Source organism: Tenrec ecaudatus, chromosome 1 (genome assembly GCF_050624435.1).
Source record: "Tenrec ecaudatus isolate mTenEca1 chromosome 1, mTenEca1.hap1, whole genome shotgun sequence".
NCBI classification, from domain to species: Eukaryota; Metazoa; Chordata; class Mammalia; order Afrosoricida; family Tenrecidae; genus Tenrec; species Tenrec ecaudatus.
In genome coordinates, this window is record NC_134530.1 from 220,155,870 (window position 1) to 220,169,497 (window position 13,628).

Genomic DNA, 13,628 nt, shown 5'->3' on the forward strand with positions numbered 1-13,628 from the left:
TCATTTATAGTTGACTTTGAAATTAAGGTAGAATGCCTGGTCTCTTAAATGACTCAGACCCCTTGAGGCCTGCCATCCTACTGGGCCCAGCCTTCCTGAAGATACTCCAGGTTCATGTAAGCCGCTTAAAGAAGAAAGAGGGTTGCTAGTTTTCTTATTATTTTGCAGGGGGCAGGGAATTAGATCTGACTGAATGAATTGAGACAACATGTTCATCTCTACTGGGAATTATGCAGGGGGTGGGAAAGATGGCCTTTGTGAGCCCTATAGGTATTAAATGCTTCTTCTCAGGACAGTTATGTTTCCTTTGAGAGGTCTTGAATCTGGTTGCCATTGTTGAGCATATGCACAGCACAGTGGCCAGCAGCCCAGCAGTGTGTACGTGTCTAGTTCAGTGCTGCTGATGACATCTTGAGAGTTGTGGGCCCATTCTCACCCGCTTTGTCAGAGTCGCACTTCCCCCATTTACATAAAAGCACTGCCCACTACCGAGGATCCTGTGTAATCTTGATGTTGTCAATTTAATACTGTAGAGAGAGCTCTTAAAGGAGCTTAATGCTTGCGGTAGACATTTTTTACTAGTTAAGTTACATTATTTTTTGGTTTTTAAAAGACAGGCAATTCTCTCTGGAGTTTATCCAACTTTCATGGCACCAGGATGTCTGAAGACTGTGACCCTGAAAATCTGTTCTACATTTCCTCCCTTTTGATCAGAATTCTTCTATGGAATCTTTGATCAAAATGTTCAATGTTATCTGGACACCGTCCAGTTCTGATTTCCTAGAAGAGGAGGAAGCTGTTCATGGAGGCAGTTAGCCACAAAGTCAATGTCCTCCTCCTTCCCCGACGTTCCCTCTTTCTCGGTTGTTCTCAGTGAATGAAGACTAAGGGTTTTGCTTTCGATGGCTCCTGGCAAGTTTTGACAAACCCCAGGCAGTACACATCACAGTAGGAAGTAGAGCAGAAGCAGTAAACATATTATTAGGCTGCTTAACTAGGAGGTCCCGTGAAACCATGACCCTAAGCTTCTAAAGCAAAGGACTATGTCTCTCAAGGGTTGTACATGGCAGCCTCGGTAGCTACTCCCTTTCTGCCCTTGTTGTGAAGGTATCTCACAGCCTTTGCCAGCTCAACTTTTAAAGTTGTACGATGGACTGATCGCAATTCCAATAATCACCTGAGTAACTTTACCCTCCATAAATGGGATTTTTGAGAGCTCTTACAGATATTATAACAATCCATAGCTCAATTAGATCAAGCATAATTATACAACTGCTACCACCATCAGTTTCAAAACATTTTCTTTCTTCTTGAACTCTTTGATACCAGCTCCCCTTTCTCCCCTCCCTCCCTCACCTTACCCCCATGTTATATTATAGATCCATTTTTTCCATATCTTATGTCATCCAATGTGTCAGTTCACCTCTTATTCTGTTATTCATTCATTCCCCTCCAGTGGGGTTAAGTAGTCCTCATTGCTGTCAGCCCTCCCCGCCTCCCATAGCCTCAGGGAATCATTGCTCCATTACTATTTCTCAAGGGTTTATCGATCTTGGATTTCATGCATCGAATGATCTTAATTATACAAATAAACATACACAGGTCTATCAAGATTAAGGAGGTAAAACTAAGACCCTAATAGTAAGGGGAGGAATAAAAATGGAATATTTGCATCACCCTTCCTTCTGTCCCTAGTAATCACTAATAAACTTTGGTTTCTATACATTTGTCCTTTTTTGTCTTCTTATATAAGTAAGGTAAGATGTTAGTTGACATTTTGTGATTGGCTTATGTAACTCAGCATAATGTTCTCCCAGCTCTGTCTGTTTCATAGCAAGTGTCAGAATTTCATTTCTCCTGTTGCCTGTGTAGTATTTCATTGTATGCGTGTACCACATTGTGTTTTCATCTGATGATGAGCATCTAGGTAATTACACGTCTGGCTTTTGTGACTCGTGCCATGAACTCAAATATACCAGTCTCTGAATCTCTGCTTCCTTTGGGCTATGTAATTATGAGTGGACTTGCTGCCCTTTGTGATCGTTCCCTTTTTGGTATTTTGACACACCGTTTTCTACCATGGCTTTACCATTTTGAATGCACATCAGCAGTCGGAAAGGGTTCAAATGTCCCCTTGTTCCTCCAACAGCTGTCATTTTCTGTTTATTTTGTTTTTGTCCTAGCAGTCCCAGTGGGAGTAAAATGGTATCTCATTGTATGTGTATGTGTGTGGCTTTTAAAAATCATTTTATTGGGGGCTCATACAACTCTTACCCCATTCCATACATCCATCATTGTGTCAAGCACTTTTGTACATTTGTTGCCATCGTCATTCTCAAAATATTTGCTTTCTACTTGAGCCCTTGGTATCAGCTCCTCATTTTTCTCCTCCCTCCCTGCTCCCCTTCCCTCCCCATGAACCCTTGCTATCTCGTTTTTATTTGCATATCTCTGATACAAATGATGGCTAATAACCCTGAGCACGTTTTCATGGGTTTGATGCCATTTGAATGCCCTCTTTGGTGAAGTGTCTCTTCAAGTCCTTTGTTATTTTATGATTGGATTAGCTGTCTCTTTGTTGTTAAGATATCAAAATTTTATGTATTTTGGTTATTAGATTCTTTTTTTAACCAGTTTTATTAGCACTTTATCCAGATGTCATACAATTTAATCATACCAAGGAGAGTTGTACAATTATCTGCTGTTGTGGTCATGTCAGCCTCCTTCCCTTGCCTCGCTCTTAAGAGTTAATTCTTTGAAGACCCTGAAATAGAGTTTTTTAATTTATTTATTTATTTATTTATTTTAACAATTTATTGGGGCTGATACAATTCTTTTCACAGTTCATACATGTACATACATCAATTTTATAAAGCATGAAATAGAGTTTTTAAAGCCAAGATAAAATTTATAATCGATACAGCGTACAGATCTTACATGTACCAAGTTACAGAATTTGACAGTCCTGTCCATCCGCTTGGTAAGGCAGAAGGTCCGTGAGAGAGAGGCACGCCCTCAGGAAGGTGAACCTATGCCTGGCTTCAGCACTGAGCTCAGCAGAACAGTTGTGCGGTGGCACAGGGTCGGGCAGTGTCCCGTGCTGTTCTGCTCAAGATCACAGTGTGTCCGAACTAACCCATCGGCAACGGTGCCCGTGCGTCTGATCACCACCCGAATCAAGAGACAAGACTTTTCTGTCCCCAGAGAAAGTTCTCTCGTGCTTCTTTCCAGTCACTCCCGTCCCAAGAGGTGTGCCACAGATTATCGCTGCCTCCTCCTGAACCTCATGTGACCAGTCATAGTATTTTAAGAGTAGAAAGGAAACTCCAGTGGGTATTATTTCTGGCCTGTTACCTATAGTTAGCGTTAGTGCTAAAATGATCCCAAAACATCTTTTCGTAAAGATGTTCAAAGAAGATTATAAGCTTCCTCCCATGTGCTGCAACAGCATGGTTAGGACCTTTCTATGGCTTCACCTAATTATCTGTTAAATCGTTGAAGTCCATTCAAAATTCTAATTTAATTTAATGTTAAGCTGGAAAATGTAGCCAACATTTTATTGCAGGTAGGATTTATGGCCAGAGGGGCCCATAGTCATTTGTATCAAGAGAGGGTGTGATCATGAGAAAACACTTTGCCAGTGACCCTGAGCAATGATGCTTTGAAGCCTAGGGACTTTCCAAAACCCACGATAGTGTCGTGCTTCATTTCTGACAAATCAAGGCTTTCCGGGTGAATCCGGAAACCAGTGAGAATGACAGTGAATGTATGACTCAGAGTCTTAGCACCTCTTTGACAGGTGTGTTCAAAGCAGTTCTGTTTAATCATCCTCTTTAGATAAGTGACAGATAATCTCTGGATGTCTTCACAGAGTCTTTGTCTTGATAAGTGAAAAAGAAACCTACTCTGAATCCTATTATGAGGAAGCGGATTATTCCATCCGTATCTGGAAATGGGTTTATATTCACGAATGTGATGTGATGTGTGTTTTGTTTATTTGTTTGTTTTGCTAATGATTAATTGCACAGAATGTTTACTCTGGAAGGCACAGTCATGGGCACAGTGCTGAAGGTGGTGGCCAGTTCTTATCTTTTTTCACCCACATAATTTTGCTTGTCTTCTCTTTTTATAACAGGAGCTTTGTTTACTATATTCTGTTATCCTTCCTTTTTAAAAAATCATTTTATTAGGGGCTCATACAACTCTTATCACAATCCATACTTACATCAATTGTGTAAAGCATATTTGTACATTCATTGCCCTCATCATTCTCAAAACATTTGTTCTCCACCTAAGCCCTTGGCATCAGGTCCTCATTTTCCCCCTCCCTCCCCGCTCCCCCCTCCCTCATGAACCCTTGATAATTTATAAATTATTATTTTGTCTTATCTTGCACTGTTTGACGTCTCCCTTCACCCACTTTTCTGTTGTCCGTCCCTCAGGGAGGAGGTTATATGTAGATCCTTGTAATCAGTTCCCTCTTTCCACCCTCCCCTCCCTCCACCCAGTATGGCCACTCACACTACTGGTCCTGAAGGGATCATCTGCCCTGGATCCCCTGTGTTTCCAGTTCCTATCTGTACCAGTGTACATCCTCTGGTCTAGTCAGATTTGTAAGGTAGGATTGGGATCATGATGGGGAGGGGGGTGGAGGAAGCACTTAGGAACTAGAGGAAAGTTGTATGTTTCATTGTTGCTACATCGCACCCCGACTGGCTCATCTCCTCCCCAAGACCCTTCTGTAAGGGGATGTCCAGTGGCCTACAAATGGGTTTGGGTTTCCACCCTGCACTCCCCCCCTCATTCACAGTGATATGATTTTTTGTTCTGATGATGCCTGATACCTAATCCCTTCGACACCTCATGATCACACAGGCTTATGTGCTTCTTCCATGTGGGCTTCTTTATTGTTTCTGAGATAGATGACTGCTTGTTTACCTTCAAGCCTTTAAGACCCCAGACACTGTATCTTTTGATAGGCAGGTACCATCCGCTTTCTTCACCACATTTGCTTATGCACCCATTTGTCTTCAGCGATCCTATCAGGGAGGTGAGCACACAATGATATGACTTTTTGTTCTTTGGTGCCTGATAACTGATCCCTTCGACACCTTGTGATCATGCAGGCTGGTGTGCTTCTTCCATGTGGGCTTTGTTGCTTCTGAGCTAGATAGCCGCTTGTTTACCTCCAAGCCTTGTTGTTGTTCCTTATATCAAGGAATTTCTCCTTTGGAACTGGCTGTTTCTCAGACCAGTGCTACCTTTTAATTGAACTTATCACTAGAGGGCACCAGTGGGCCAAGGAAAAGATGGTGACCGTGGCTAAGCTAAGGGAAAGTGCTTGCTCTTAAAAGGAATCTTTGAAGAACCCAGCTCAGTGTAGTGAAATTACATGCCTCCCAATGTTTGGCTTCTTAGAATTGGAAGGGAATTTAAAGATAATTGGATGTAGGAACCACATTTTACAGTTAAGGAAACTGAGGCCTAGAGAAGCAAGGACGTGTTTAGATGAGCACCCAGTAGGTACCCTGTATGAGGGGATTTTATGTGATCCTCGTGAAGCAGACTCCTTAGGGCTTACATCCTTTTCCAGTCCCTGTTTACCCAGTTGGGTTTTTTAGTTTTTCACTCAGCAGGTTACCTTTTCAAACTGACTTGCTATCAGTGCCTCACCTCTGTGATTAAAGGTATATCTGTGTTCTTCATCGATACTACCTCACACCCTAATTAACCCATCTCCTCTCCTAAGCCCCTCTATGAGGGGATCTCCATTGGCCGACACTTGGGCCTTGGGTCTCCACTCTGCACTTCCCCCTTCATTTAATATAATATATATATACACATACATATATACATATACACATATATACACATACATACACACACTTATATCTTTTTTTTTTTTGCATGATGCCTTATATCTGGTCCCTTGGGCACCTCGTGATCGCACTGGCCGGTGTGCTTCTTCCATGTGGGCTTATTTGTTTCTGAGCTAGATGGCCGCTTGTTCACCTTCAAGCCTTTAAGACCCCAGACACTATCTCTTTTGATAGCCGGGCACCATCAGCTTTCTTCACCACATTTGCTTGTGCACCCATTTGTCTTCAGCGATCCTATCATGGAGGTGTGCAGTCAATGATATGATTTTTTGTTCTTTGATGCCTGGTAACTGATCCCTTTGGGACCACTCGATCACACAGGCTGGTGTGTTCTTCCATGTGGACTTTGTTGCTTCTGAGCTAGATGGCCGCTTGTTTATCTTCAAGCCTTTAAGACCCCAGCCACTATCTCTTTTGATAGCCGGGCACCATCAGCTTTCTTCACCACATTTACTTGTTCACCCACTTTGGCTCCAGCCGTTGTGTTGGGAGAGTGAACATCATAGAGTTCCAATTTAATAAAAGTAGGTATTCATGCATAGAGGGAGTGTTTGAGTAGAGGCCCAAGGTCCTTCCGCCACCTTAATACTTGACCTATAAATATCGACACAAAGATCTATTTCCCCAACCTCCTATATATATTTGCATGTACATGTCTTTGTCTAGACCTCCATGAATGCCCTTTGACTCCTAGCTCTTTCCTCCATCTCCCTTGACCTTCCTCCTGCCCTACTACCATGCTTCATCGCCACCTGGGCTAGAGTATACCTCTTCTCTAAGCAACCTTACCCTTGATCATTTCCCATCAGGCCTGCCACTCCCCCTTCTCTACCCTTTGGGGTCCCATGTTTTTCCCTTGTCCCTGGGTTTGGGAATCCAGGGTGGATGATACCTTCAGGACCAAGGGCGTGAGGGACGATGCTGGGAGAGTGGAGGGTGAGTGGGTTCGAAAGGGGGAACTGATTACAAGGAGCCACATGTGACCTCTTCCCTGGGAGAGGGACAGCAGAGAAGGGGGGAAGGGAGACCCCGAATAGGGCAAGATATGACAAAATAACGAGGTATAAACTACCAAGGGCATATGAGGGAGGGGGGAAAGGGGAGGGAGGGGGGGAAAAAAAAAGAGGACCTGATGCAAGGGGCTTAAGTGGAGAGCAAATGCCTTGAGAATGATTGGGGCAGGGAATGTATGGATGTGCTTTATACAATTGATGTATGTATATGTATGGATTGTGGTAAGAGTTGTTGGAGTCCCTAATAAAATGTAAAAGAAGAAAAGAGAAAAAAATGATTAGGGCAAAGACTGTACAGATGTGCTTTATACAATTGATGTATGTATATGTATGAACTGTGAAAAGAATTGTATCAGCCCCAATAAATTGTTAAAAAAAAAAATAAATAAAGGCATATCTTCTGGAAGGAAACTGAAAGGCCTGCTCCAAGTATCAAGATTCACTGCCAGAGCATCTGCATTGCTGCTGCCCTTGACATAGATGGATCGTTCCATACTTTTGTTAGGACAGTGTTCTCCCCACCCCCCTTTTCTTTCCTATCCTACACTCCATGTTCCTTTTAGGCCAATCAGGAAACGTTCACTCTGAACAGCATTGTGTAAACTGTACCTCCACAGTTAGCAGTGTACCTGCCCCAGGCCAGAATGGAATCAGTGGATCGGGAGAACTAATTCTCTCTCACACTGCTCTGGTGAAGGAGGTGTTGCTAAGGAATCACTGATCCATAGGTATCAAGACAGTAGATGGCCAGTGGCATGCTGGTACCAGGAGAGATCTGTTGAAAGTATTCCAAGTGATGTGATCAATTAAATGTAAAGTTTCCAAACTAAATTAAAGAGGAAAAACATTAATCTGCTGACAAAGTTGTAACAGCAAAGAAAAGTTGCCTTGGGAACCACTGCTCTCAGAAATGCCTCTAATAGTACAGGCCACTGAATCCATTCCCGTTTCGTCCTGCCTTCCCTTGAGAAGCTCCTTGCATTTATTCCTTTGACACGCCCTTTTGTAGGTGGCTGGTATGGTCAGGCACTTTTCTAGATGCTGAGAATACAACAGTGAACAAAACAGATGTACAGCCCTGCTCTTGTGAAGTGCACACTCTAGTAGGGCAGGTAGAGAGTAAATATAATGAATGTGTAAAGTATATAGTATGCTTACAAGTGATCTTTGGAAAACTACGAAACTAAAAAAAAACAGTAGAAGCAGAAAGATGGGAGGGGAACGCCATGATAAGCATGGACAGGCTAGTCCTCATTGAGAAAGTGTCCTTTGAGCCTAGATTTTAAAGTCAGGTGGGGCCACGTGGCTGTCTGGGGAAGTGTTACAGCCAGAGGGAATAGCAGCTGCGGCGGTCCTTTACAGGAGTGCACCTGGCATAGCTGAGGACCACTGCGGAGACAGATGGGACTGGAGCAGAATGGACAGGCGCATAGACTAATAGACCATTGGCATTTGATGTTAGTCAAACTCCAAAACCAAACTCACTACCATCAAGTCCGTTCCAACTCAGAGTGACCCTATAGGGTAGGGTAGACTATGCTGATCTTTCTCTACAGATTGGCTAGTGGTTTCAGGTTTCAAACTACTGACCTCGGGGATAGCAGCTCAACACGTAATCACTACACTAGCAAGGCTTGAATGAGTGGGTAGCCACTGGAAAATGTTGAGCAGAAGAGTGGCATGATTATACTTATATTTTAAAGGGTCATCCTGGCTGTTGTTTTGAGATGTGTTCTAGGCAAGTGTGGGTGGAAACAGGGACATCACATAGGAGGCTAATGCCATAAGCCAGGGGTAAATTGATGGTGCTTTGGACCAGGGTGGTAGCAGACAATGTAGACACTGACAACAAATTCAGGATATATTGTGAATTTAGAACTAACAAGATTGCAGATGGATTTATATAGGGTGAGAGAACCGAGACCAAGGTTAACACCAAGACATTTATCCTGAGGCAGCTGAGGGGATGAAATTTTCATTAACTGAGATGGAGAAGATGTTGGGAGAAATTGAAGACCAGGCTTCGTTTTGATTTCAGAAGTGTTAAACCTGAGTAAGTGAGCAAGGCCAGACTTTAGGTGGCTTGATTTTAATGCATCATCAGGGAAGACCCTTTGCTAGAAAAGGACATCATCTTTGGTAAAGTAGGGGGTCATCAAAATAAGACAAACTCAATGAGGTGAATTGACACGCAAACCACAACGGGCTCAAATGTACTAGTGGTCATGAAGGTGGCACAGCCCCTGGCACCATTTCTTTGTGCTGCCCAGAACATGAGTCAGAGACGACTGACTGGAAGGCAGCTAACAACAACTCCTCCTTTGTATCTGACTGACATTGTCATGGAAACGCCTGTGTGGTGATGTTGGGTGCTGTCCATTTGGTCCTGACTCGTAGCGACTCTGTACCACAGAATGAACCACTGCCCGGCCCTGCGCCATTCTCAACATTGTGATGGTTGGGCCCCTGTTGCAGTCACTGCGTAGGGTGTTCAGTAAGGTAGGCCAGCAGGGTGGTCGAATGCAAGAGTCTAGAGTTCCAGGGAGAAGCTTGAACTGAAGAAGCTGGCTGTATAAAGCTGGGTTTCGGTAAGCATGTAGTTTGTTTAAAGCCGTGAGACTGCTTAGGATCTCCAAGGAAATTGGTGTAGACAGGGGAGAGGCTGAAGGACAGAGCCCTCAGGGCACTCCAAAGCTCAAGTGAGCAGGGAAGAGCCTGCAAAGGAGATTGTAGAGTCCTAACACTCTTGAGGGTATAAGTAGTACTCCTCTTTTTCCAGGACAATGGCAGACCAGATAGTCACAGTAGTCTTGTTGTTGTTGACATGCTACCCATGACATCTGCTTGACTTGTTTTTAAAACGGCTGTGCAGTTAGTGCAGGAGAGCTGATGTCCCAGACATCTGACATCGTTTGATAAATTCACCCCGGCCCCTCTCTTCAAATCTTGTCACGAGTGCTTTGAAGTCTGCGTGTCAGAAGACTGTTCTGTTTCATCAGAGAGATTCTATTGATTGACCATGCCTGCAAATGATTTTTTTTAAGTGGATTCACCTCTGGGTCCCTTTGTTTTGCATAATTTCTTCAGCTCTATTACATCTTGGAACAACTAGCACTTCCATGTCAGTAAAGACACTTTCTTGGAGAAACTTATTTCTAGGACAGTTGTATTATAAAAACCTGATTGTGTTGTGTGGTTGCTAGAATGGCAAATTATGTCCTTTGGATCTTGGGACTCAAAGAAACGTTCGAGTCTATCTAGTTGGCCTTCTCATTTTAAAGAAGGACTAAGACTTAGGGACATTAGGTATTTTGCCAGGACCATCTAGCTGTATTCCCAGCCCATGGCTGTTACATGCCTTCAGTTGAGTCTTTGTATTATATCTTACACTGTCTTGACAAAATACTGCATAGGGGTTCTGAATGTAGGCATAGGAACTAGCCTCCTGGGGTTCGAACCCTAGCTTTGCCACCTACCTTCTTTGGAAATTTGCTCAACCTCTCTGTGCCTCGGTGTTCTCACCCATCAAGTGGGATAATGTGATAGTAGTACATTCCAATAGGTAGAAGTGACTGAGACCCATTCACATTAATTTCCAAATCTATAGGTTTCTAGGTCTGGGTGAAAATAAAGCTATCTGCAGTATTTCTATTGACTTTAGAATTATATGGTTTTAGTTGTTTATCAGTTTGTAAAGAGCAGTTTATCTGGAGAATCAGAAAACCACCCAGATTCTTCTATAATTTCCCCCTATATGTACTAGGGAGCTTCAGAAAGTTCATGGGAAAACGGAATTGAACGACGATGGAAGCAGCTTTGTGCAGCGGCAATATTGTAGCCAGCGAGGTTTATGTGAGACGCGATTATTGCTCATTGAAAACTTTTCCCAATACCCCGCAGTGACAACTTGAAATATAGTCGGCATTGGCAATTTTTTGACAGTCTCTATGGAGAAAGAAAGCAAGAAAGAGACAGACAATGGAAGTTTTCCACAAACTTTTTGAAGCCACCGTGTTCTGGCACATGCCTGAGGAATTTGGGGAACAAGTTTGCATAGGGGTGGCTGAAGAGGAAAGAATGAATGTAAGCGGGACCAATGACTAAATGTATAGAGCTTTGCTTGGAATCCTTGGAGAGCCTGATCGAGTACTTAGAGAGTGTCTCGTAGACTAGGTGTCCATCTCGATGCCTGAATTCCCTCTCGTTTAGGGCCCTCTGCCAGGGCTTCGGAGCATTCCAGTTTCACAGGCCTCCACGCCCCCCACCGGCTCCCTCTGGGCAGATAACCACCCTTTTCTTAGTGCCTGTTTCCCTGCAGCGTTGTTCCTGGCTGTTTGCTTGATGCCCCTCACACAGTACTCTACTTTTGTAGAGCCCTTTGATCTGCTGGAGAGCACCCAGCTGTTTTCTGTCCACACTCCACCAATGGGGGAAACGTTGCCGTTTTCCTTTTAGGTAACGGCTTGGGTCTGTTTTGCTAGCCTCTCTCTCTGGTGCTTGATTGCCTAATATGGTAAGGTATGCCCCAGACAAGACTGCACTGTTGAGATGGAACAGCAGTTTAACTAAGTTTAAAGATGTGGTAGGTGAGCTATCAGAATCAGTTATTTATGTGGTAAAGTCATATTTTTAACAGGGTAGCCTACAGGAACCACAAACTTATTTTGCTTTAAATGGTGAAAGGACAGAAAAATAGAGAATTTTGTGTTCACCTCTCAATCTATCCTCAGGCAGGTAAAGAAGAGAGAGAGAGAGAGAACACTTCCCTTGCCCCCAGAATGCCATGGTTTTAAAGAGAAGTTTGAGCAATGGACAACATGATAATGTTTGTTAGTAGGATAGTGTCACACCTGATGGCTGTTCTGACAGCTGTGTGGTGGCCAGCCTCTGAGGCTGGGCAGGCACTTCCCATGTAGAAAAGCAAGTGTCCTGGTTTTGTCCAATTGAGGACAGTGGGCATTCTCCAGAAAGGAGATGGCGCTAAAGAGGTGGCAGCCAACCAGCTCTGCGTGCTAAGCTGCCTCTCGTCCAAGGAGTACTAACGAATCTTCTCGAGTGATTGCCCCACCTTGTCCTGGAAGGACCCTTCCTTTCGCGCTACGTTCGCTCTTGCTTCGCAGCTGCAGTGGATTCTGGGAGTTTTCTATATAAGGGTCATGCTTGTTCTCTGCGCTAGCCCAGGCTGTGTGAAGCCATCTGAAGAACACAGTTTCTTTTAGAATCTGCCTTTTAAGGGCTCTATTAGTTTTGGGTCATGCTGTTGCCTGGGAAATCTCAGTAATCAAAGCTCACATATATTCCTTTGAGACGCTATAATTTTTGGACCTACTGTCCCATTACATCAGTGAATTCTGCTTCAGCCAGAAATGTTTGTTAAAATTGAAAAACAGACCTTTAAGGTATCTGTCTGGGCTTCTCTCAAATGTCTCATCCACAGACGCAGAAAGCTTATCAACTAAGGATAGTGTAGTTAACCTCCTGACCCTTTTTTCCCCAATTTCTTCTTGCTCTTGCTTCCAGCTGCCTCCAAAGCATTACTTTAAAGACATAGTAGCTGAGCTGTCTAGTTTGTATTCGTGACCTGTGACATTGAGTTCCTTTGATAGAGGGACAGTGATGAGCTTGAAATTCTACTTGAAAAACAATTTATGAATATAAAATGTAATACATTTCTTTTTTTTTTTAAGTACAAAGCAGCGGTTCCTTCAAAGCAGTAGCATTTCTGGAGGGAGCAATAAAAGCACATAGGGGACTTTTGGAAGTCACAGTGATGGGTGGTATCCGACATGCACGTAATAGTCACAGTTACTAACTATCTTCCTTTGGCTTTTGATGTCTCACTGAGCTCTCATAGATTTGAAACCTACTACCTGAATCTAAAACCAAACTTGATTTTCTGCATATGCGTTTTTCCCCCTGAAAGTTCAACCACCATGTACATTGGAGAAAAAGTATACCTAGTTTCATTCATCATTGATATCAGTGCTGTTTGTATGACTACGTCATATAACTCAGTCTACAAATCGACCTTTGATCTCTGCCCCCATAGTGACTCTGTGATGGGCCCTCCCTCTGACAACCCCTTCTGCTTCCTAGTGCCATTGGACCGAAGCATTTACACATTGAAATACATACATTATTACAATTTGCTTTCCTTTTCTCTCTTCATATTTACTGATTTTTAAAATGATCTTAGTCAGGTTTTATGTCTGTGAATTTTATTTGGGGGTACAAGTTGGAGTTTTAGAAAATACTTTTTATAAAGAAGGAATTTCTTTGCTATAAAGAACAAGGGGGGAAAATTATCTCTAGCCATTGCCATCCAGAGGAAATTACTGTTAACGTCTGGTAACTCTAGGCCCATCTCATGGCATTACGAAAAGGATCATTTTCAACTTGAGCATTCCTGAGACCCCCTCATTACCATGATTACAGTTTCTTAAAGCTGTCTTCCAAGCACTTGGCTTCACCCTTTTATCAACCAACACAGTACTGCAATGGCTTTGATCATAGAGAGCCTCCAGGAACCATTGTTCCCTTTTCAGTCAAAGTCTCAGAGTTACCTTGGTTACAAAAGTATACATTTCTTCCGTTGATAGCATGGCTGGAGAGTCTTAACCATGGCTTAGGCTTAGCTAATATCAGAGTTCTGGCCCCATGATTGAAGGAGAAGACTTAGTGTGGGATTTGCAGTTCCTTTAGAGCAAATCGAGTGTTGATGGAATTGCTCCAGGAG

At 43.2% G+C, this 13,628-nt stretch overlaps 1 protein-coding gene and 1 non-coding gene across 6 annotated transcripts in view; both read left to right on the forward strand.

Moving 5' to 3' along the window:
* The window catches only part of PPP1R12B (protein phosphatase 1 regulatory subunit 12B), a 261,922-nt gene that overhangs the window by 173,562 nt on the left and 74,732 nt on the right, over positions 1-13,628 (forward strand). The gene's annotated exons all lie outside the window — the stretch shown is intronic.
* LOC142438107 (U4 spliceosomal RNA) lies at positions 10,705-10,846 on the forward strand. The gene has a single exon (XR_012782550.1). It is a non-coding gene; the product is annotated as a U4 spliceosomal RNA (small nuclear RNA).